The sequence below is a fragment of the Phyllopteryx taeniolatus genome, chromosome 3, assembly GCF_024500385.1.
Source record: "Phyllopteryx taeniolatus isolate TA_2022b chromosome 3, UOR_Ptae_1.2, whole genome shotgun sequence".
NCBI classification, from domain to species: Eukaryota; Metazoa; Chordata; class Actinopteri; order Syngnathiformes; family Syngnathidae; genus Phyllopteryx; species Phyllopteryx taeniolatus.
The window spans coordinates 9,474,917-9,495,947 of record NC_084504.1 but is presented as its reverse complement, the minus strand read 5'-3'; the positions used below and the strand labels follow the sequence as shown (position 1 = coordinate 9,495,947).

At 43.0% G+C, this 21,031-nt stretch overlaps 1 long non-coding RNA gene across 3 annotated transcripts in view; it reads right to left on the bottom strand.

Moving 5' to 3' along the window:
- Positions 1-20,298, bottom strand: part of LOC133475856 (uncharacterized) — a 52,531-nt gene extending 32,233 nt beyond the window's left edge. For 2 of the 3 annotated variants that reach the window (XR_009787951.1, XR_009787950.1), the window contains exons 1-2: positions 19,935-20,298; positions 1,883-1,962 (exon numbers count right to left, since the gene is read on the bottom strand). This is a non-coding gene — a long non-coding RNA (uncharacterized LOC133475856). Of the gene's footprint in view, positions 1-1,715; positions 1,963-19,934 lie in introns of those variants that run through there. The other variant, XR_009787949.1, reaches the window with a different exon arrangement.
- Between the last annotated feature and the right edge of the window lie 733 nt (positions 20,299-21,031).

Below are 21,031 nucleotides of genomic sequence, written 5' to 3'. Positions count from 1 at the left end.
CAGACAAAGGGCAGTTTTTTGAGGGACTGATTTTTTCAATTTGAATTTAATCAAAACAAATGAGAAAAAAAAGAATTATATGTAGTTGCTACGTGCATGAGCTCTCCCACCTAGGGAGGCGTCAGGCAGAAGTAATCGATCGGCGCTAAGCAGATGGATGTAGTCACTGATTATAACCACTTAATTCTCCCCACCCCCTGATCTAAATAAATTTTGTGCGGCTAATGCACATATTTTACACCTCATTAGCTGCACGCTGATTGGCACTAGAAGAGGATGGGGTCCACGAAGGGGGGGTATGGCATTTATTCACATGTTACAATGTGCGCGGTGTTTCGAAGCAGAAAGTGCATTGTCTTCAAACATTTGAGACCACAACTGTGACGAGCTCCGGGAGCTGACTAATACTCGGTCAAATATTTGCTGGTCTACATGGCAATCATTATTAGCAGATTGATCGTGACGTCACTCAAGTGTTTTCAGTCACCGTTCATGTTATCATTGGTCGGTCTATATGTCAAACATTATAGTAGTAGCATTGATTGGTCGTGACGCTGCTCAGTTTTTTCAGTCACCGTTCATGGAATCATTGGTCAGTCTAACTTGATTTTTTTTCTTTTATTTTTTTCTTTCAAAAACTTTATTTCAGAAACAAACGGGGGTCACGTCAACGTACACAAGTAGCATCGTCACCGGTCAGTGGTCAATCTACATGTCAATCATTTTAGCTGCATTACTGATTGGTCGTAACACCACCTAGTGTTTTCAGTCACTGTTCATGCAATGATTGGTTGGTCTACATGTCAATCATTATACTGTAGCATCACCACTGATTGGTCATCACTGCAAATATTTTACACCTCATTAGCAACAATCTGATTGGCGGCAGAGGAGGGGGGCTGAGGTAATGGGAGGCGGTCCGGCAGCCATTTGCATGATACAATATGCGCTGCATTTCTAAAAAGAAAGTATCTTCAAACACTTGAGGCCACATCTGTGACGAGCTCGGGGAGGTGGCGCATGACTAATTCATTTTTGCACATCACAATGAGGACGCACCCCCCTTTGCATCGCAAACACACCCCACCACCACCCCTTCTTCCTCCCCCCGTCCATCTTGTGCCAAAATGTGCATCGCGGGGTGAAATGGGCAAGATGTCGGCTAATTTTATTTTTAATCTCTTTTTTTCTGTCTCTCTCTCGTGGTGGTGGTGGTGGTGGTGCAGGGCCATCTTGTGAAACGTCCTCGCCTCTTTGATGGAAACATATTGGGGCGGAATGCGCCAGCTGTCCGCCTCCTCTTCCCCCGTCTGCCGCCATTATCCCGGGGCCCCGCCCCGCCTTATGGCCCGGCCCCGTGCTGCCAGCCAGCCGAGCCTCGGTCCAAAATCAAAAGGTGGCTCTTTTAGATTCAGGCCTCCACCCTGCACCCCAACCCCCCACCCCACCCCACACACCGTCCGCCATCCCTCCTCCACCCTGCGACCAGCCGTGCGTACAACCTTCAGAAACACGCCATCCGTGTTTATGGCCGTCCTGCGTATCATCACACGCTACGCTTTTTGGCTCTCGGGCAGCTCGCCGTGCCTCTCGTGTGACCATATGCCAACTTCTGTGTGCCTACCCCCTCACCCTCACCCCGTGTGACCCTCCTTCCTCATCCCTAAACATTAGGAATTGTGGTGTAGTACGTCATTTTTAGACCATTATGCATCTTTCTTATGCACTTTTACATTTTATTTATGAAGTTTTTGGGGTTTTTTTCCACAATAAATACACTAGATACAGGAGGTCCAGAGTTTGATTCCCTCTTGTTGCGCAGTCTACATGTTGTATGAAGTTGTAGATGAGAGAGAGGAACAAGACCGAAGTCTGTACTGACCAGTATGATGATGCCGTGTTGCTGGAATTGTAATCTCGCGAACACATCGTGCATGATGTCACTCACGTTGGCTCCAGGAACTGAAATTTGAATGTAAACAAACAACTGTATTTGCAATGAAGAAAAATAGCACTGACTTTTAAAATAGAAAACGTAACTAAACATTATAAAAGAGAATGTAAAGCAATAAACTGTTTTTATGAAGTGTGCTAAAGTTTTTACCACCTTCAATTCTTATTTATTTGCATAGTTTCCCCACTTCAATGTTTGCATTCATCAAACAAAGTAAATATCAGACAAAGATAACACACTAAACAAATGCATTTTTTTTTTTTTTTTTTTTTTTTAAATCATGATTCGTCAACAGGGGGGGGGGACCTGGCCCTGTGTGAAAAACGTACTTGCCCCACCTATTGCCCCCCCCCCTTGTTAAATCATGAATTAACTGTGGAAAATGACATTTTTTGGAAAGCTGAGTTCATTTTCACTAAACTCACCCAACTATGATTACCTCCAGACCCGTTCAATCAATAAATGATTTTAAAAACAACCTGTCTAACAAAGTCAGCCAAAAGATCTGAAATAGCTTCAACAAAATGCCATGAACCAAATAAATTCAACAACACATTACAACACATGATGCACCATAACACCCTTATCCACAAATGGAGAAAAAAATGGAACAGTCATGAACCTTCCCAGGAGTGGCCGGTCAACAAAATTGCCAAGAACACAGCGACAACTCATCCGGGAGGCCACAAAGGAACCAAGGAGAACATCTGAAGAACTGCAGGCCTCCCTCGCCTCAGTTAAGGTCAGTTCATGACACAACAATAAGGAAGAGACTGGGCAAAAATGGCATCCATGGCAGTTTTAAGGCGAAAACCACTGCTGGCCAAAAAGAACATAACGGCTCGTCTTACTTTTGCAAAATAAAAACATCGGAATGATTCCTAAGACTTTTGGGAGAAAACTGTATTCTATGGACTGATGAGATAAAAGTTAAAATTATTGGAAGGTGTGTGTCTCTAACATCTGGCGTAATTGTAACACAGCATTTCAGAAAGAAAACATCATGCCAACAGTCAAACATGGTGGTGGTAGTGTGATAGTCTTGGGCTGCTTGGTAATTCTGCTCTAGAAAATCCTGAAGGAGAATGTTCTGGCATCAATTTTGGACCTAAAGCTGAAGCGCACTCGGGATCTGCAGTTGGACAACAATCCAAAGCACACAAGCAAGTCAACTTCTCGATGGTTTAAAAAAAAAAAGGTTATGGAGTAGCCTCGTCAAAGTGCAGACCTGAATCCGGTTGAAATGCAGTGACGTGAACTTAAAAATTTTGCTATTGCTAAAAACCGCTCCAGTGTTTCTGAATTAAAACAATTCTGCTAGGAAGAGTGCAGCAAAATATCTCCACAGAGATGTAAAAGGCTCATTCCCAGTTATAGAAAGAACTTGGGTGGCCAAACCATTTACAGTATTAGGTTTAGCGGGCCATTACTTTTTCCCACAGGGCCAGGTAACTTTGAATACCGTATTTTCACGACCATAAGGCGCACTTAAAAGTCTTAAATGTTCCCCAAAATGGACGGGGCGCCTTATAATGTGGCACACCTTATGTGTGCACCGAGTTCCAAAATCTGTAAACGTTGTTGTGTGACTTTAATGAGCGCTCAGCTTGACTGACTGGGAGCATTTCCTGCCGACACGCTGCTTATATAGAGGAAAGGCGGACATGACTGAGGACAGCATGCGGACGTAAAGGGGGAAGGGTGCGCGTGACAGAGGACGCTAAAGACATGCCCCCAGTAGGTATATAGTTCCGGTATGTGCATCGGTTTGGCTAAGGACGCCCGAAAATGGCACCTACGAAGAGACACGCTTACTAAGCACAGTTTAAACTGCAAGCTATCAGTTACGCGGAGGAGGAACATGGGAATCGAGCAGACGAATCCATGGTTCGCAAGTGGAGGAAGCAGGAAAACGAGCTTTGCCAAGTGAAGCAGACGAAGCTGAGTTTCCGTGGAAACAAGGCGAGGTGGCCCGAGTTGGAAGACCAAATCGAGCAATGGATTAATGAAGAAAAGAACAGCCGGGAGAAGCGTCTCTACAGTCACCATTCGACTGAGTGCAATAACTCTGACAACTTGAAAGCTGGGGCACTTTGAAGTCAAAGTACCTATGTAGTTTTTTTTTAACAAGTGTTTTTAGTGTTCTGTAGGTTCCATAGCACAAAATGCACAAAATTTGAATTTGGTAGATTATTTCTTTATTGTTACAATGCTTCTTGGGAAGGAATATTGTACCGTTGAAAAGCCCTTAAAAATGGTGCCACATTTGTAAGGAACATGCATTTGTGGGAGGAGCAATCAAGCTGCGCGAGTAGGTTGCACCAATGAATAATTTGCCACATTTTCTCTGCCTACGTCCACCATCTTATTTTGTTGTTGCAATCCCCATACTCTCTCTGTTATATATGTAGTTTACAATACAGTGTTATTTTTCTTTATCAAAAACTTGACAAAAATGTGATGTTTTGGAGGGGGGCTGAGACTGATTAAAGGAATTTCAATTCATTTCAATAGAGAAAATGAATTTGATATAAGAGTGTGTTCATTTGTCAAAGTATCACTGTATGTAGTTTTAGAAACATCAAAGACCATTTAGCATCTTCACGAAGCCTAATTAACCTCACGTCTTATGTGTCTATCTTCCCAAAAACATTTGCTTAATAAACCAATGGCAATTTCCCAAAGGTATGTTGTTGTTTTTTATAAACATCAAAGAAAATGTTGTCTTCAATGACGTAACAGTCTTTCCTATGCATCTAGAAGTTTGAACACTCAGGACACCCACACATTTTTCGAAAACTTCAAAAGACAATTTCCAGCCTTCACCGGGCCAAACATAAGTTTTCGAAAACATCAAAGACAATTTAGTGTCTTCATTGAATGGAACAGACCATCCAATGGGTCCGAAAACAGAGTCAGGGAAAAAGGTAAAGTAAAAACAAAAGGAAAGTCAAAGTTTGCTTCTATCCAATGAGAATGGCAGGAAGTGGCAGCTTTTCTGTGGATTAAGTCAGGGGAATTCTCTTGACCTTTTCCCACCAAATGTCACATTGTTATTAGGTGTACACACTTAATTGGATCTGAATTTCTTTTTAATCTTTATATTTTTTTTTACCAATTGTTGTTGTTCATTAGAGGAAAGTTGCGGTAATCCCGCTTCCTGACACTGTCCTCCCTTTTGCTTCCAAGGGAGCCCCCCGTTAATGAGGCCTTCCCAAGGTCCGCTCCAGTGATGCCGGGATATTAGCGGAATGATATGCTCTGCCTCTTTCTGACCAATTCCTGGTGACATTTGCCATTAGCTCCTCGCTGAATTTAACGGGCAACAAAAGGCGAAGAAAAAGCTCAAATCATTCCCAATTAAAGGGGGCATCAAAGATTGCGTGGTGGGGCGTCCGACCGAGCAGGAGACTCGACAGCCAGCGTGAAGAGAAAGGTCACAAACAAAGCGGTGGCGTTTTGTTATGACTAATGAGCGCTTTCATTAGACGCAATTAACGATCAGATTCCAGCTGAACCGCAAGCAAGTAACACGCACAAACTGGACTGATTGACACGGTCACAAAACTATCAATGTCTTCCAACAAAATTTACTTAAATTTTCATCAACATCAAACACAATTTTGTGTCGGCAAGGAACCTAACATTCGTGTTTCTTAAAACATCAAAGCCAAATTAGTCTTCGACAAATATAGCATACATTTTTCAAAACATCACCAATTTTTTACTCCTTCATGAAGCTAATGTATATACGTGCTTGTCTTGTGCTTCCCCATGTCAAAGACTCACAGTGTGCGACTGGTGTGCCACCTTTAAAGGGAATGAGAGGAGCCACTTTGATTGGACATGATTGAAGTCGGCTGTGTTCACAGCCACAGTGGCGCAGACTTCCCTTTTAGAGACGCCTGCTTGCGCCGTCTGCAAAATTGCCAACTCCCGGTCTAACCCGCCTCCGCACAGATTAATGCTGCCTGCCGAGCCAGATTTACGCCGCTCACAAAAACACAGCCCATAGTCTTCAATGAACTAATTTATTTTATTGATTTTTTTTTTTTTTTTTTTAAATCAAAGACTATTTAGACTATGCTAACATTTCGTAAACAACAAAGTAAATTTAGAGTGTTCAGCGACCAAATCAGTCATATCTTTTTTCTTTTTTTTACTAAAACAAGTAGTCTCTTTCCTGGGGACCCCCGGGATCCCCCACTTGACAACTGTCTCCACGACGAGGTGACCAGTCAATCAAAGGGCACTCAGTACGTACCCTGGCGACAACGCTTTTCCAATTCCAGGCGACGTCCTATAGTGACAAGCATGTCACGGAGGAGGATGGATTCCATTAAAGAACAACTGGGATCCCCCATCATCCCCCGCATCATATCCTCCATCATCCTCCTCCCCAGAGCGCAAAGCAGCATATGACACAGAGCCTGAGGCGAGTAAGCCAACCTTTCATCATCCACTGGACCAACTCTGCTGATGTACACCCAACACAATATCAAAATCAATCACTCACTGACTTACTTTTTAGTTGAAATCATTGACTTTACTTTGTTGGAGAGTTTTAAACGGTCACTAATATTTGGTGTAATACACGGGTGACACATAATTGAAAATGGATAGTTAACTTAGATAGATAACTTGTCTTGAAAACTAAATTGTCTTTGATGTTTTACATACGTTAGTTTTGTCGGAGATGCAAAAATTTCAACTATTACGTAAGCTTAGTTTGTCTGAAAGTATAAATACTGTACTGTAATTCCTCAATGTTTCCATAAAGTGTGCCTTGGCTTCATAAAAGACTGGTGTCTTTCATGTTTACATAAAACACCTGAAAAGTCCTCAGTGTTTAGGGAAAAATGTATCTTAACGTCTTTGATGACTCCACATTTTCTTTGTTGTCAAAAACATGTTAGGTTCATCAAATATGTTTAAATGTCTCTGATGTTTACCAAAAAATGTGGGTTAGGTTTGTTGGAGACTCTTTGTTTGTGTTACACATACTGTACGTTAGCTTAATGGAACACTCATTTGTCTTTGATGTTTATGGGAAAAACATACGATAACATTGTAATTTGTTTTATTTAAATTGCCTTTGATGTTTTCGAAAACATTTTTCAGGTTTGTGAAAAAAATAAAAGAACGATAAATTGTCTTAGATGATTATGAAACGCGCACTCCCATTCAAAGCCACCAAAAATTGTTTCTTCCTTCACCCCTACGCTACGCTTACACAAAGTTTTGCATGAACTGCTTAAGTCGTGTTTTGTGTCATACTGCTAAGCGACTAACAACCGGCGATAAAATCATAAACCATCTCGTGTTGTCTTGTTAGGAAAGGCTTCAGATTGCAGTCATTCATCCACACGCGCACTCGTGTTGTTGATTTCCATCCCAGCGACTCCGAAACATCGACGGGCCATTTTGAAAATGTGCTCCTCGCCCATCATGTGCTAAAAACGTCGTCTGTCACCGTACCGATTACACTTTGTCACCATTAATGCGGGGGGGGGGGGGGGGGGGGGGGGAAGTGCACGCGCATGTGTGATGGGAATGAGCTTGATTAAAGTGAGACGCGTGTGCGTCGCCGTGAATTAAAAAGAATCAGGAGTCAATGTGGCGGACCGCAATCCCAGCAGGCGGCCGATAAACAGCCCATTAGAAATTTCCCAGAATGCTCTCTGCTCCAGCGCTCCAGCACGCCGACTTTTCTGCTTGACTTCTGCAAAGCTGTGACGCTAAAAATGTCACGTTATACATCCACGTCTTTCCCCAGGCGAAGGGTGGGGGTGCAGTGTAAGAGAATGTGTTTGTCAGCATGCTTAATAAGTACAGCATGACAAGTACGTGTGTGTGTGTGGGTGGTGACTGTGATTTTGTTGTCGTCGCTTGCCTCCTTTAAGTTGATTCACCGGCGCAATCATAGGCCCCTTAGGTGCACCCCCACATCTTCAACAAACCTAACGTACGTTTTCTGTAAACATCAAAGATCAGAATCATCTTCATTTGCCAAGTATGTCCAAAAAACACACGAGGAATTTGTCTCCAATAGTTGGAGCCGCTCTAGTACGACAACAGACAGTCAATTGACAGAGAACACTTTGGAGACATAAAGACATTGAGAAAAACAGTCACTGAGCAATAAACGGTTGCTAGTTATCTGGTAAAGCCGGTACATTTAAAAAAAAAAATAATAATTTTGGGGGATAGTTTTGTTATCAACGTGCTAATGCACGTTTTCGTAAACAGTTAAGACTATTTTTATTCAATCTTAAGGTTTTTACATAAACATCAAAGACATCTAAGACAAAACATCTAATACCATTTTAATTGTTCAAAGAACCTGACATACATGTTTTACTGAAAAGGTAAGACAATTTATTCTTCGATGACACTTACATTAAGTTGAAAGACTGTATAACGCTGTAATCTAAAGTTTTTTTTCAAGACAATTTAGTGTCTGACACAGCCAAGATACCCAACGTTTTTTCTGTAAACATAAAAGACAATTTAGTCTTTGATTAATCTATCTTTTTGTAAACGTCCATGAATTTCTAGTCGTCATCAACCCTAACTTGTTTTTTTTTTGTAAGCATTAAAGACATTTCATAGTTTTTCAACGTGCGTTGGGGGTGTGTTATAAAAAGGAAAACGCAGTGTTTGTCAGCATGCATAATAAGCTGGTGTTGACATGTCGTGTCGTGCCTCGGTTGTCGGGTGTCCCCTTGCCGCCTCGTCTGCTTTAAGTTGATTCGCCAGAGCAACGGCGGAGCACTTAGGCGCACCCCGGCGTCCGCTTTTGTCCGCATCATCATCACAGCCAGGCGGCGGCAGCTGGACCGCAACAGATGCACGTTAAGTCTAGAAAAGCGAGCGGACGTTCCCGGTCGTGTTCGTCTTCTGCTGCGAGTCCAGTCGAGTGCGCGTGTCGGCCCAGCAGGCTTTACAAGCAGCAGCTGAGCCAGTCGCCCCACACTCACTACGCTCACTCCGGCTCGGGGGCTGACATTTCCAGAGGTGCTAAGTCACTCGGCATCTCGTTATGCCCGCTGACAAGTCGGGAGGAGCCCCGGCCTGAGGGGGGAGGGCGGCCGGCCGACAGGTTATCGATCTCCCCCCACCGGAGGAGGCGAGCTCTCAAGGTGTTTACAGGAGATCGGTCGAGGTGTCAATCACGCTGGCGGACCGGCACGTTAAAGCCCTGGTGGGTGCCGGTTAGGTGCCGAGCGGGGGTGGCGGCGGGATGGGGTGGCGGTGTTTGATGGAGGGGAAGGGCATTGGGGTGGCAGCTTGGCGGTGTCAGCGGTCAGATTGCCCAAAACCAAACTTCATGGCTTATTTTCTTGTGACACAAATTCCCGCCGCCCGAGGTCTCGACGGAAGCTTGATTCACTTGTCATGTTTGTCGCATTGCGTGGCGAACAAGTCTGTCACACAACGTGGAGTGAGCGGACGCTACACAGAAAAGGTCACTTGACTGCTGAACTGACGAATCGCCGACGCGGTCGCTCGTTACTGCTGCCGCTGCCAGAGCTAGCGATGAATCCAACGTAGGTGTTTTCAGAAACATCAAAAGACAATTACATTGAAATTATTAATGGAGATAGCAAATATGTTTTCAGAAACATAGAACGAAGAGAAATCTTAATTCAACTGTGTTCATTTTTTCTAAACAAAGATAATGCAGTCTTCAATTAAGCCAATGCAGGTTATGCAACCATCGAAGACTATTAGTCAGTTTTAAATAAATGCTTAAAAATCCAAGACAATATACGGACTTCAATGAACCTAAGGTTGTTTTTTTTTCAAAATCAAACACAAATTAGGTGTGTCTTTGCCTTAACATTTTAGCCCTCTTAGAGTGTTCAACAACCCAGACTTGTTTTGTCTTTAACTTCAAAGACATTTTAGCATATTCAATGAAGCTAACGTTTGTTTTTGAAAACGTCAAAGACAATTCACATTTGCGTTAACATTGTCGCCAGTTTAAAGCATTAAACAACACGACTTAGATTTTCATCATCAACAAAGACATTTTAGCATATTCTAAGAACCTCATCCATCCATCCATCCATTTTCCATAACGCTGTATCTTCACAAGGGTCGCGGGCGTGGTGGAGCCTATCCCAGCTATCGACGGGCAAGAGGCAGGCACCCTGAACTGGTCGCCAGCCAATCGCAGGGCACATATAAACAAACAACCATTTGCGCACACATTCACTCCTACAGGCAATTTAGAATCTTCAATTCACCTCGTATCCATGTTTTTGGGATGTGGGAGGAAACCGGAGTGTCCGGAGAAAACCCACACAGGCACGGGGAGAACATGCAAACTCCACACAGGCGGGGCCGGGATTTGAACTCCGGTCCTCAGAACTGTGAGGCAGATGTGCTAACACCGTGCCGCCCTAAGCACCTCATATGTTTTAAAAAACAAAAAGACAATTGAGTGTGACGTATGAGTTACATAAACACTGAAGATTAGTCTCCAACGATCCTGTTAGCATCATCAATGACCCAAAATTATTAATTTTATCTTAAACATCAAATGCAAATCTTCCGTGAAATTAATTTACTTTTTTTGGGGAACATCAAAGATCTGTTTAGTCTTCAATGAACCTAACATGCATCCATCCATCCATCTATCCATTTTCTGAGCCGCTTCTCCTCACTAGGGTCGCGGGCGTGCTGGAGCCTATCCCAGCTGTCATCGGGCAGGAGGCGGGTTACACCCTGAACTGGTTGCCAGCCAATCGCAGGGCACATACAAACAAACAACCATTCGCACTCACAGTCACACCTACGGGCAATTTAGAGTCTCCAATTAATGCATGTTTTTGGGATGTGGGAGGAAACCAGAATGCCCGGAGAAAACCCACGCAGGCACGGGGAGAACATGCAAACTCCACACAGGCGGGGCCGGGGATTGAACCCCAGTCCTCAGAACTGTGAGGCTGACGCTCTAACCAGTCGGCCACCGTGCCGCCCCCTAACATACATGTTTTCAAAAAGTATATCAAAGACAATTAGGTGTTCAAGGAAGCTAACATGTCTCGATCAATACCAAATTTTCATGGCTGATTTTCTTGTGACACGAGTTGTCGTCACCCAAGGTCGACGGAAGCTCTATTCACTTCACAAGTCTATCAGATGACGCGGCGTGACTAGATGCTACACAGAAAAGAGACACTTGACTGCTGAACTGACGAGTCACCGCCACAGCCGAGGAGATACAGTCGTTCGTTAAGACAACGGCTGCTGATGCGCAAAACTAGCAGTGAAGCTAGAATCTGTGTTTTCGTAGACATCGAAGACAATTTCTGGGTCTTAAAATTCATGAAATTGTTTAGGTTCATGTGGTCCATCAGTGGTCTCCAACCACCGGACCGCACAAGTAGCTACAAAGTTAGCTAAAAAGTCCATCAGCAACACAACCAGCACCCACTGCATCCCCCGTTCACTATCAGGTTCTGATTATTTGAGTTCAGAGAAGCAGTCAGTAAGAAAGGAAGGAAGGAGGAAGAGTGGCAGTGGTTTGGTGGAGAGGTAGAACTGGGTGTCATCCACATAACAGTGAAAGTGTAAATTGAATTTACAGAAAATATTGCCCAGAGGTAGGCTGTACTGTAGGCTATAAAGAGGAGGGGGCCCAAGACAGCACCCTGGGGTAGGGGTGTCACGATCCGATCTTTGAGTATTGGATCAGATTAGATCTAAAATCTCAGATTTTACCACTCTTACACAAGCAGTCCATTCCATGGACCGCTCCAGCACTTCTGTCCAGCAGCACCCTGACGGCATGCAGATCCCACATGATCACAACACAACAGGTTGCTAAGGTGCTAACATAGTAGCAAGGAGTTAAGAGTGAATATTGCTTGCTTAAGTCGTTTATTGATAATCCAGTTTAATGTTCAAATACGTTACAGACTGTGTCTTTCTTGGTTTTGTTCACAAAAATTGCTAGCTCAATGCTAACAGACAATGAATTAAAAACACCATTAACGAGCTCACGAAAATTAGCATCAAACTTGCGGCACTTACATCTTTCAAAATAATGAATATTGGTACAAATGCTGTATAAACACATACAAACATACTGTAACTATAGTCTTTGGCATATATTCTTCAAATCTTTTGAAAAAAGTTATATCAACAATATTTGATCGTGACCTTTTCTACTTCTTTCTTACAGCAAGTGTGCATCTTATTGCGGCCACCACACTGCCCATCAGAGGTCAAGACGTGCACAGCAGGAACAGCGAATGAAACTGTACCCCAGACGCATTGCTGCACGTGGAGAAAGCAAATGTCGTTCCCACCATATACTGACAGTAAAAAAAATAACTGAATTGAACTTGAATGCATCGCCACGGTGACCGCCGACTGGTTAGAGCGTCAGCCTCACAGTTCTGTGGACCCGGGTTCAATCCCCGGCTTCGTTTGTGTGGAGTTTGCATGTTCTCCCCGTGCCTGCGTGGGTTTTCTCCGGGCACTCCGGTTTCCTCCCACATCCCAAAAACATGCATTAATTGATGACTCTAAATTGCTCGTAGGTGACTGTGAGTGCGAATGGTTGTTTGTTTGTATGTGCCCTGCGATTGGCTGGCAACCAGTTCAGGGTGTACCCCGCCTCCTGCCCGATGACAGCTGGGATAGGCTCCAGCACGCCCGCGACCCTAGTGAGGAGAAGCGGCTCAGAAAATGGATGGATGGCTGGATGTACGTTAGGTTAATTGTTCATGTCTACGAAAAGCACATAATTTGCGAGTTCATTGAAGACGTCTTTATGTACAAAAGAATGTACCGTGTGAAGTCTATTAATCTTTGATGTTAACTGTAAAAGTACAGAAATTAAACTGTCTTTGACGTTTATGAAAAAGTGTAAGTTATGTTTGTTAAAGACCCCAAAACAGTCATTGTTTACATAAAAGTACACTAAGGACTTCAAATTGACTTCCTGTTTCCACTTCTTCTGTGGCCCATTTAGGCAGCCAACTAGTTGGGAGCCAACACTCAGGCCCTCTGCTGGTTTTCTGCCATCACGCTCCCATTACTTCAAGCCTTTTTTTCCCCATCTTTGGGGAGCTTGTCACATTTGAAGCCCATTTGCTCCACTTTTAGTCTGAGCAAAGCGAGACAACAGCTGTAATTTGACACCTCCCCTTCGCTAATTCCTTTGAAGCCAAACCACCCGCCATGAAGAGGGGGGGGGGGGACCTTTCTATTATGCATGTGCCTTCATTAGGCCTGTCAAGGTGGCGTCGTGAATTAATCAAATCCGAGCCACCGACGCATCAGAGGTGACTTTGAATTTTTTCGGGTTTTTTTTTAAACACTTTTAAACCACACTTGCCCTCGATTTGGAGAGTAGCTGTAATTATTCACATAGAAGTCTATACAGTGGATTTGATTATTCCATGAAGGAATTATGTTTGATTTGGACTTGTCTATTTTTGCCAAAAACATATCCAGTGAGTTTCCTTTTTATGAATCCATTCGATTGTACATATGTTCCGATTTAATTCAAGAATATTTGGCTCATCTTTGGCTACAATGATATGATTCGATTCAAGAGTGCTTTTGGCTCATCTTGATTAATACAATCTGATTCAATTCAACAACGACAGTTTGCTCTTCTCGAATGATATATGATATGATTCATTTCCTCATAGAGTACAATGCAATATGATCTTACTCAAGAACGATATTTGGCTCATCTAGAAAAAGACAACTGGATTTAAAAATGTACAATATAATTTGATTTGAATAAATAGCAATAATTGAATGGCCTTGATCAATACAATTCAATATTTGACTTCTGTATAATAATATAATGAGAATCGATTTAAGTGCAATATTTGAGTCATCTAGAACGATACATTAGGATTCCATTCAAGAACAATAATTGGCTCAACTAGAATACCATTCAATTAAAGAAATATACTTGGCTCATCGAGGACGATACGATTCGATTCAGGACAACTGATTGATACAGTAACTTTTTCCCTTTTTTTGTAATAGCTCCAATTTGATTCAAAAACCAAAGTGACTCATCAGCAACGATGCCATTTGATTCAAGAACAATATTCTTGGACTAGTAAATTGTTGTTTACTGGCTATAAACTGATGCTGTGTGATTTATGTTTGTAATGCAATTCGATTTACCATAGTTCAGATTTGTTTCAACAACAATATTTGGCTCATCTAGATGAATACAATGTTTCAATTCAAGAACGATATTTGGTATTGAAAACAATAGGATTTGAGTGAAATTGTACTATACAATTCAATGACAACTACTTTATACAGTAACAACCAAAGTTGTGATATGATTAAAGAATGATATTTGACTCAACTATGAGATATGATTCGATTCAAGAATGACATTTGGCTCAGCTACAATCAAATTAAATTCAAGAATGACATTTGTCATGTGCTTGTCTGTCCTTCATTTCATTAATTTTTAAGATTTCAATTTTCTATAGTTTTGATGTGATTCAAAATCAATATTTGGCTCATCTAAAATGACGGAATTCACGAGTATACTATACTAACATTAGTATCTGTTCTCTTCCTCAAAGGTTTACAAATGCATTGAATTCATTCAGCATCCATATGAAAATGTGAGTCTAACTAGGTCAAAGTATTTGAAAATGCATTCCAACAATATTCTTAGCGTTAACGACACGCAATAAAACCGCACACTTTTATGTTTCCTTTTTTTCCGCCTCACAATCCCTTCATCCCCTCTGTGATTTTATTTGAAGCTTTTTCCCTTTTTTATCGCTCTGGCCTTTGAATTAGCGGCGCTGCGCAGCGGCCTGGTGGAACATGTCACAATTAGCACTCATACGCAAATATTCATCTTTTCCAAAACATTAATTTGGAGAATGAGGCTTGGCGACATGATAACTTTCAGACAAAGGTAGCCTCTTGCAAAAAAAAAAAAAAAAATATGGAAATGAGAAAAAGAATTAATTGACAGGCAATTATTTGATTGTTAGTCTCCATGAAAGGATCGTTAACAGAGGATTCAACAATGATCTGAGTCCTCTAAATGATACAATTTTAGAAGTATATTTGGATAATCTAAAATGATGCCAAACAATCTGACTCAAAAATGATATTTTTCTCATTTCTTGAATCGTAGCATTCTAGATGAGCCAAATAACATTCTTGTATCGAATCATAGGCTTCAAGATTAACATAGTGTCATTCTTCAAACAAATTGGAAATATGGAAAATTGATCATCCATCCATCCATCTTCTACCGCTTATCCGAGGTCGGGTCGCGGGGGCAGTAGCTTTAGCAGGGACGCCCAGACTTCCCTTTCCCCAGCCACTTCATCCATCTCTTCCGGGGGGATCCCGACGCGTTCCCAGGCCAACAGAGAGACAGTCTCTCCAGCGTGTCTTGGGTCGTCCCCGGGGTCTCCTCCCAGTGGGACGTGCCCGGAACACCTCACCAGGGAGGCGTCCGGGAGGCATCCGAATCAGATGCCCCAGCCACCTCATCTGGCTCCTCTCGATGTGAAGGAGCAACGGCTCTACTCTGAGATCCTCCCGGATAACCGAGCTTCTCACCCTATCTCTAAGGGAGAGCCCGGACACCCTGCGGAGGAAACTCATTTCGGCCGCTTGTATCCGGGATCTCGTTCTTTCGGTCACGACCCACAGCTCGTGACCATAGGTGAGGGTAGGAACGTAGACCGACCGGTAAATCGAGAGCTTCGCCTTTCGGCTTAGCTCCTTCTTTACCACAACGGATCGATACAAAGTCCACATCACTCCAGACGCTGCACCGATCCGCATGTCGATCTCCCGTTCCATTCTTCCCTCACTTGTGAACAAGACCCCAAGATACTTGAACTCCTCCACTTGGGGCAGGATCTCATCCCCGACCTGGAGAGGGCACGCCACCCTTTTCCGACTGAGGACCATGGTCTCAGATTTGGAGGTGCTGATTCTCATCCCAGCCGCTTCACACTCTGGTGCGAACTGCTCCAATGAGAGTTGGAGGTCACGGCTTGATGAAGCCAACAGAACCACATCATCTGCAAAAAGCAGAGATGCAACACTGAGGCCACCAAACCGGACCCCGGAAAATTGATCAAATCATTAAAAATGAATCACACAGGTTCAGGTTTGACAAAAAAAATATATTTTTGGATTGTTCAGTTTTCTTAGAGTCAAATCATACATTCTATATGAGCCTAAACATTGTTCTTGAATCCAATCGCATTGTTCTAGATCAAATATCGTTCTTGAATTGGATCGTATTATGCTATATGAGCCAAATATTGTTAATATATATATATTATATGAAATATGGTTTCACCCTGTACACCGAAAAAAATACACTTATATAACAAAGGTGTCATGTTTAATAATTTTTTTTTCCATTTCAAATTGTTGGAAAAATTTACTCGTGAGTCATCTGTGGTACTCTTTCTAGGCATGAAACCGTACTGTTGCTCGCAAATACTCACTTCTGTCCTGAGTCGAGCCTCCACTACTCTTTCCCATAACTTCATTGTGTTGCTCATCAACTTCGTCAAAAACTCCACAGCCACCTCTCCTAGATGCTTCCATACCTCCACAGGTATGTCACCAGGACTAACTGCCTTTCCATTTTTCATCCTCTTTCGTGCCTTTCTAACTTCCCCTACTACTTCCTGGTCCACCACACTTGCCTCTTCTACTCTTCCTTCTCTGTCATTTTCCTCATTTATCAACTCCTCAAAGTATTCTTTCCATCTATCCAGCACACTGCTAGCACCAGTCAACACATTTCCATCTCCATCCTTAATCACCCTAACCTGATCCTCATCCTTTTCATCGCTATCCCTCTGTCTGGCCAACCTGTATAAATATTTATCCCCTTCTTTAGTGTCCAACCTGGCACACATCATCATATGTCTCTTGTTTGGGCTTTGCCACCTCTACCTTCGCCACTACGTCGCATCTCCATGTATTCTTGTCTCCTCTCCTCGGTCCACTAAGTGTCCCACTTCATCTTAGCTAACCTCTTTCCTTGTATGATTTCCTGTACTTTCTGGTTCCAGCACCAAGTCTCCTTCTCCCTTTTACTACCAGATGATACACCAAGTACTCTCCTGCCTGTCTCTCTGATCACCTTGGCTGTAGTGGTCCAGTCTTCTGGAAGCTCCTCCTGCCCACCTCTTCTCAAAAAGCAGCACAACACTCATCCTTTCTCAGGTTCCACCACATGTTTTTTTCCTCTGCCTTTCTCACCACCAGTCATCTTACACACCACCACACTATGCTGTCTAGCCACACTCTCCCCTAACACTACCTTAAAGGTAGTTTCCCCTAATGACTGGTTAGCACATCAGCCTCAAAGTTCTAGGGACTAGGGTTCAAATTCGGCCTCACATGTGTGGAGTTTGCATGTTCTCCACGTGTCTGCGTGGGTTTTCTCCGGGTACTCCGGTTTCCTCCCACATCCCAAAAACATGCATGCTAGGTTAATTGAAGACTCTGAATTGCCCGTAGGTGTGAATGTGAGTGAATGGTTGTTTGTTTATATGTGCCCTGCAATTGGCTGGCAACCAGTTCAGGGTGTACCCCACCTCTCGCCCAAAGATAGCTGGGTTAGGCTCCGGCACGCCAGTGACCCGAGTGAGGACAAGTGGTACGGAAAATATATTGATCGATTCAAATCCTGTCGTTTTAGATTAGCAAAATATCCTTCTTGAATCAAATTGTTTCTGCGTAAAAACGAAAACAAAGTGGTCCTGTGACATTCTGTTTGTCAGACATTTTTTCCTGTGATCTTGTCTGTGTCCTGTTTGTTACTCCGTCTCCTGGTACGACACCCACTTCCCACCAATCTCCACCCACCCTCTGCCTCCCCTTGTGGACTCCCGCTCAGAGAGCCTCGTTCTGGGGGTAAGAGCACGTGGGTAACAGCTGGGGCTCCATCTCTTGTTGCTGGGCTAGTGAGAGCTACGCGGTGATGACAGAAATGATGCACTCCGCCCCATCCCACCTAATGAGCGGCGGCGTTCTCCGTCATTATGGGCTATCATGAGGAAATTAGGGGGACAGAAGGTATTTACTGTAAAGCTGCCACCTCCCGAGGAGAGATAAATAGCGGCTGATGAATGCCACCTGTCCATTAACCTTCCCGTTTTCCCAGCGCCAGCATATGCGCGCGAAATAATCAGTAACAGTCATCTTAGCATCATTAATAGTGGCCATAATCATTAATAGACGGCTTAACAACCATTGATAGTCGTCTTAACAATCACTACTCTTTTGCACAACAGTCATTAATAGTGGACATAACAATCGTTAATAGATCTCAGAACAATCATTAAGTGGCTTTTTGAATTAAAGGTGAAACATCTTCAAAAACAACAGTCCAGTTGCCTTGATTCAAACTTCACGGCTTACCATGACCTCGAAAACTGAGAATCTATATACTGTAGACATTAATAGGTGGCTTTACAATCATTAATAATGGGAATTACAGTCATTATTAGAGAACATAAGCAATAATAGTGGGGATAACAATCAATAATAGTAGGCATAACAATTATTGGTAATGGGTTTAACAATCATTATAAAGAATAATAAGCAGTTTTAACGATCATGTATAGTGGACATAACATTCACTATGGTAAGGCCCAAAACTGTTATGTTCCTAGTTGGTGTTGCCATTCATTTGATTTCCTTGTCTTTCAGTTCCCTTGGTGATCATTGTTGGGCGGAGCCAGCTGAAGCATATCTGCAAACTATTGCAATCTGTGGGGTTTCAAGCCCAGCGGTAGTGGGAAGAAGCTCTCAGATTATTACTTTTTGCCTACTGCCATTGCTATTTTGTACTTTCAACTATTCCAAGTTTTCATGTCCCTGTTGTACTGCTGTGTCCTGTTTTTATTCCTACGCGAGTAGTTTTCTATTGTTGTTTTACATCCTGGTGTGGGATATCTTGTCTCGGATGTTTACAAAAATGCAAGTCAAGTTGTTTGCAACTCTAAATAGTCTTCATGTATGTTTAATGTTTATGGAAAAACTAAGATAGCTTTGTTGAAGACTGATTTGTCTGTAGGGTCACTATGTTGATGTTTATTCAAAAAAAATTCAGTTAGTCTCCACAGAAACACACTTTAGCGTCACTGAAGACAAAATTGTCTTTGTTGACAAAACACTTGTTAGGTTAACTGAAGATTGTGTAGGAGAGAGGTACTACGACGCTAGCGAAGAGGGATGTGGGTGGGGTTAGTCAACAGAGGGAGCTATTCCTGAACATATTCTTCAGACCTATACCCAAGGGGCACCATCTTGCCATTTCAAACTATCACCTGTCTCGCACACACACACACACACGCGTGAAACTTCTCGGTCCCCTTTGAAGTCGCGGTTGGAAACGAAAAACAAATAATTCCCCTCCGGCCAGCGTCCATCTTGTGTCTCCTAATTTATTTGAAGGCTGCGAGATGAAGTTGCACAGATTAAACGCACAGAATGCAGTACACAGTCTTCTCAGTAACACTTTTTTCCCCCCCTAAAAACAAGAGCACCGATGCAAATGCAGCGGCAATTAGCGCTTGTGCTAATGACGACAATTTGAGACATAATTGTGAAAGCACTACTTGCGTGCACACTCTGTTAATTAGCGCATTAGCATGGGCCACAGCGTGCCATGTGCTTGTGTGTGTATTTGTCTTTGATGTTTACAGGAAACACACATTAGCTGCACCAAAGACAAGGATTAGTCTTCAACCCTCTGGGGTCAATTGATGCCCGTGCATCCAGATCACATAACTGCTTTGTGACGACATTGCTGCAAGCCTTGCTGAGTCTCCCTTTCAATTTGTGTCGAAAGTGCTGACTTTAAACTAACTATGTATCAGTTTTTTTTATTGTGATAATAGGCCAAGTAAAAACAGAATTATGATTTTAAAAAAACAAACAAAAAAAAACTATTTTTTCCCCAGGTTATAGTCACCTTTTGACTGGACATACCGCTGGCTGCTGTGGCTCCTCAAAGCCTTCATGTTAAGGTTTGTGGTGCAGGAGGGGACCCAAGAGCAGCTACGGGAATGCAGGTCAGAATTGAGAGATGTTATTTAGTTCAACGAGTGGCCGCAGGGTTAGGAGACTGGGACTCTGGCAGGCGGCAATGTCTTGCGATGCAAGCTCTGGGTCAAGTGGCGATTTCAGCAGACAGGAGTGCAGGCAAGGAAGCAGGCGTGGAGATTCCAGACAAGAGTACAGTCACTGAAAGTTCTGGACAGGAAACAAAAGACTGATTAGGATACTGCGTACTCAGTAGAAGTGATCCGAGCGAGACGCGACTGACAGCGTGACTGCTGAAGTCAATGTGGTGACGAAGTAGAGTTTGGGACTGGTTTAAGTACACTGCTGATGATGATGTGTCGCAGCTGGTCCCGGCTCCAACTCGTCTCCTCCCACCTGCAGAGAAACACTCCAAACACAAGGCGCAGTTCAGGGTGCCGAGGCATATTTACAAATGATGTCAGGATAACTGCACACATTAAACACGTGTAAATTATGGATATATTTGTGAATTTGAAAACGTGCAAATAATTTGTGGATTTTAAAAACACGTGTAAATCGCGGCTATATTTGTGGATTTGAAAAATACATGTGTGAATTGTGGATAATTTGTGGCTTTTAAAAACGCGTGCAAATAATTTGTGGATTTGAAAAACGTGTAAATCGCGGATATGTTTGTGGATTTGAAAAACACATGTAAACCATGGATATATTTGTGGATTTGAAAAATACACGTGTGAATTGCGAATATATTTGTGGATTTTAAAAACACGTGCAAATAATTTGTGGATTTGAAAAATACGTGCAAATAATTTTGAGACATATCTCTACCCACAGGGTGGGGCTGGGAAGGTTGTAAAACTAGGAAGGGGGGATCTTAAGAACCAGCCGGGGTCGATGTCCTGGCCATGTCTGGAGAGCGTGCCTTGTCACTGTCCCGCAAGTGTCTTTATGAGGGAAGTAAAACTAGGAATGAAAACAAAAGAACCAGTCGGGGTCACTTGATGTGCTGGCACGACTAGGGGG